Source organism: Chrysochloris asiatica, unplaced genomic scaffold, assembly GCF_000296735.1.
Source record: "Chrysochloris asiatica unplaced genomic scaffold, ChrAsi1.0 scaffold00021, whole genome shotgun sequence".
NCBI classification, from domain to species: domain Eukaryota; kingdom Metazoa; phylum Chordata; class Mammalia; order Afrosoricida; family Chrysochloridae; genus Chrysochloris; species Chrysochloris asiatica.
In genome coordinates this window covers 13,828,427-13,833,745 of record NW_006408539.1, presented here as the reverse complement: position 1 = coordinate 13,833,745, position 5,319 = coordinate 13,828,427, and positions in this window count along the sequence as shown.

Genomic DNA, 5,319 nt, shown 5'->3' with positions numbered 1-5,319 from the left:
GCACCAAGCACTAAAGTCAGTAATGATGAAACTGAAGAATTCTACCAACATCTTCAGTCTGAAATTGATCAAACATGCAATAAAAATGTATTAATAATTACTGGCAACTGGAATGCAAAGGTTGGAAACAAAGAGGAAAGATCAGTAGTTGGAAATATGATGGGTGATAGAAACAATGCTGGAGATTACTTGATATAACTTTGCAAGACCAATGCCGTCTTCATTACAAACACCTTTTTTTTTAAACAACATAAATGTGTACAATACACATGGACTTCAACAGATGGAAAACACAGAAATCAAATTGACTACATACGGGGAAAGAGACGGTGCAAAAGTTCCATATCATCAGCCAGGCCAGGGCAATCTGTGGAACAGACCATCAATTGCTCATATGTAAATTCAGGCTGAAGTGAAGAAAATTGAAACAAGTCCACAAGAGCCAAAATATGACCATTAATATATCCCACCTGAATTTAGAGATCATCTGAAGAACATATTTGATGCATTAGACATTACAGACTGAAAACCCAAAGAGTTGTGGGATGACTTCAAGAACATCATACAGGAAGAAAGCAAAGGTCATTGAGAAGACAAGAAAGAAGGAAAAGACCCAAATGGATGTCAGAAGACACTGAAACTTGCGCTCCAGTGTAGAAATACTAAAGCAAATGGAAGAAATGAGGAGCTGAAAAGAAAATTCTAAAAGTCAGCTCAGGAAGAAAAAGTCAAATATTATAATGAAATGTGCAAAGACCTGGAGTTAGAAAGCCAAAAAGGAAAAACATGCTCAGGACTTTTCAAGCTGAGGGAATTAAAGAAAAAAATTCAAACCTTGACTTGTGGTATTCTATGGACAAAATACTGAATGACACAGAAAGCATTAAACAAAGATGGAAGGAATATAGAGTTACTGTACCAAAAAGAAATGGTCAAGGTAGCATATGATGAAGAGCAAATGGTTCTGAAGGAAGAAGTCCAAGGTGTATTGAGGCATTGGCAAAGAACAAGGCACAGGGAATTGATGGAATACAAATTAAAATCTTTCAACAAAGTGATGTGGCACTGGAGGCACTTATTCATCTATGCCAAGAAATGTGGAAATCAACTACCTGGCTAACTGACTGGAAGAGCTGTGCATTTGTGCCCATTCTAAAGAGAGGTGACCCAATGGAATGTGGAAATCATCAGACAATATCACTGATATTCCATTTGAGTAAAGTTTTATTAAAAATAATACAAAAATGGCTACAATCATACATTGACAGAGAACTTCCAGAAGTTCAAGGCATTTTAGAAGAGGATGTGGGATGAAAGATATCATTGTTGATATCAGATGGATCTTGGCTAAAAGCTGAGAATACCAGAAAAATGTTTAATTGTGCTTTATTGACTATGCACAAGCTTTCCATTGTGTGGATCATGACAAGCTATGTACAACATTGCAGAGAATGAGTATTCTGGAAAACCTAATTGCACTCCTGTGGAATTTGTACACAGATCAAGAGGCAGTTTTTTGAACAGAGCAAGGGAACACTGAATGGTTTAAAAACTGCAAAGATGTGGGCCAGGCTTGTATTCTTTCACAATACTTATCCAATCTGTATACTGAGCAAATAATTCAAGAAGAATTATTTGGCATCAGGACTGGAAGAAGAGTCAGCACCAACCTGTGATATGCAGACGATACAACCTTGCTTGCTGAATTTGACGGGGATTTAAAATACTGATGTAGGTATGGGTTGCATCTCAAAGTAAACAAAACAAAAATCCTCACCACTGTACCAATTAAAACATCCATATAAATGGAGAAAAGATAGAATTTGTCAAAGACTTCATTTTGTTCAGATCAGCCATCAACATTCATGGAAACAACAGTCAAGAAATCAAACAACATATTGCATTAGATAAATCTGCTACACGGGACCTCTTTAAAGTATTAAAGAGAAAAGATGTTAGTGTGAGGACTAAGGTGCTCCTGACCCAAGTCATGGTATTTTTAATAGCCTCATATGCATGTGAAAGTTGAACAGTGAGTACAGACAACTATAGAAGAAATGATGCATGTGAGTTATGGTGTTGGAGGAGAATACTGAAAGTACCATGGATTGCCAAAAGAACAAACAGATCTGTGTTGGAAGAAGTATATCCAGAGTGTTCCTTAGAACCCAGGATAGCCAGGCTTTCTCTCATACTTATGAAGAAGGATTTGGATTTGATCATGTTTGGTGAAGTGGAGAGTCAGAGAAAAAGAAGAAGACCCCCAGTGAGATGGATTGGCACGGTGGCAGCAGCAATGGGCTCAGGTGTAGCAATGATTGTGAATTTGGTCCAGGACTGGGCAGTGTTTCATTCTCTTGTGCATTGGGTCACTTATGAGTTAGTATAAACTCAATGACACCTAACAACAACAACATGACTCCATGGCAATAGGTTTGGTTTATGGTTTGATTTTCTTGAGTGTGTGCCAGTAGAGAGTGCTAGAGAAAGACTTCTAGTAGGCTAAAGGAGGAGGAGTTCTTTCAAGAAGCAGCAGTGCCAGGCCAAAGTGTTTACAACACTTGCAGAAACAGCCGTTTTTGCGTCCCCTCATAGTCACCAGCACCAGCCAGCCACTGACACTTCTTGAAGGGTCTGTTCAGCTCTATGGACCCCACTCTGAGAATCTCTTCAGATTCAGCGTGGTTATTTCCTGTAGGTGTTAATTACAACATGTCTTAATGATTGTATTTTGTGTTCCCAGTTAATATCTTTATCAAGTACTTGTTATTGTTGTTAGGTGCCATCAGGTTGGTATCAGCTCATAGCAACCTTAAGCACAGCAGATTGAAACCCTGCTCAATCTTGTACCAACCTCACTGTTGTTGACACGTTTGAGCCCATTGATGCTGACACTTTGCCAATCAATTTTGTTGGGGAGGAGGTTTTCCTCTTTTTCTCTCACCGTTCACCTTACCAAATATGATATCCTTCTCCTCCTGACAAAATGTCCGAAATATTATAGACGAAGTCTGGCCATCCTAGCCTCCAAGGAGCCCTCTGTTCTTAGCCCTACTGAGTTGTGAAAGTTAAATCCTGTATGTTACAAAGAAACTGCTGTAATTCCTATCTCCTGACTGGACTTTGACTGATTACTAATTTACTCTGCCACATCCGTTCCTGGGTCCCTTCTTCAATCCAGCTCTAGAAAATACTCTGAACTCCTTTTCATCCTGTTTTTCTGACCTCACAACAGAAAGGCCTAGGCAATTGCTGTAATGGGTTTTGGTAAATGCCTCATGAATACATGTAATGAGTCTCAGTCTTTCTGTAGAAAAGGTCACAATCCCCTCGCTATTAAGGTTCTGAAGTCTTGTTTAAAGGAAAACACTCAACACTGACAGCATTTCCACACAGTTTGTGTTTTATTCATCTTTTGCACAACCTTCATTAAATCATACAACTTGGAAAGAAAATTGAGAAAACATTTAGTTAATTTGCTTGCTTCAGGCAGGACTAAATCTTGAAACTTGTGTAATTTAGTTTTCCCATCAAAGCTAGGCATTAGACATTCATAAAATGAGTAGATGAAATAATTCCACGATCTAGATGGTATAGATTATAATGGCTTGATAAGAAATTTTTCATCTGGATGGCTGATTTTTGCCTATATATATTTTCCTCCTAAATTATATTGATGTTCTCTTGATGTTGATATTATTTCTTTGAGTTAATATGCATTTTTGTTTGTATCAAATACTCCAGTTTTTAAAATGTATGAAAGAAAAATTGATGTTATTATTTTAACCAGACTATTTAAGTTACGCTTAGCATTTCATACTTTATATGCTTCTGTATCCCATCAGTCTCATTGTTGTTTGTAGCAGAGTCAACGTAAGGACAATGTAACTAAGATGTACAGAATATAAGACACAGAGATTACATTTTGTGCTAAAGTGCAGATTGTGAGCTTGTCAGAAACCGTTTAGTCTTTTCAATGAAAACATCATGACCTCTTCTTTCTAGTCTTTTTTTGGATAATAATTCAGAAGTAGGCTACTTTTCATAGACTCTCCTTTCTCCATTCTTCTTTCCAAGATGCCACCTGGGTGCCTGGAGAAGTCAATGAGTCACATGGCATTGGAAGGAGGTGGCTGTGTATCTGGTACTCAAGCTGTACCAAGTTAAGATTCTATCCCAACTTGTTTCTGGCAATTGGCGTCTGTCCTAGCTGTTTCTATTGCCATGTGGGTTTGGTTCTATTCATGTCCAGCCCTGTTATTGAAATAAGCTGGTCTCAATTACGGTATGGTTCATTGGTTAATTGTCATTGAGTAGGTTCCAACTCATAATGACTCTGTATGGAATTTCTGAGGAGCAATTGATGAGTTTGAATAGCTGACCTTGTTCAAATCTATGTTGTACTCCAGTGTTTATCCTACAGCACCACATCAGGATTCCAACTTTAGTATATGCTTTACAAATGATGCCATTTACAATTCTTCATCTCCAAGAGGACATTACTCCTCGATGAGCCTTTATTCTTGTTTGTTTATCCTCTGCAATCAACCTATGAAATCATGTCATCTACCTCCTTTATGAATCCTATAATTATTCAAATTCAGCACCTGAAGATCTGGTCTAAGTCGGAATTTCTGGTATTAGATTTCTAGCCATGCCATAAGGACTTTTTTTCTTAATGGAGTGAAATGTATTCTTCACAGGATGCAATTTTTTTCATACCCAAAGAATTGCTCAAAACAAACTTGGCTGTGCATTATCACAAGTGTCATATTGGTCCAGCTGATTTCATTGCCTCTTGTTGTGAGGTTTCCACACATGATGAGTTTTGATCTGGCAGCCCACTGGTTCTTTCAGAAATTCTACTTTATTCTTGGCTTCTGGAAATTCAATGTCCATGAAATTCAAATGATTTTACTTGTATACCTCTCAAAACAATTTTTAAAAGCTAGTCCTATGGTTGAGATGCCATTTTTGCTGTTTCCTTCCTGAGCGTTGACCACATTTTTATTTTTGTTTGATCGTATGTTGAAATGGTTGCAAAGGATATCGTTTTAGTGTACTGTAAACATTGACTTTTATAAGAGAACTGCTGACTTACTTTAAAATATACATATACTGGAATCTGAATCCATCAAGATTTGATTCCCACCATAATACATATTAAAAACATTGAACAAACTTCTATTTAAAAGTCATCAGTTCTATCTTGGTCCATTTTATCCTGAGCTCATATTTACACTTATTCCCTACAGAATTTGTTCTTACATGTTGCTGTTAGATGCCATCGAGTCAGTACTGACTCATAGTGACCCTATG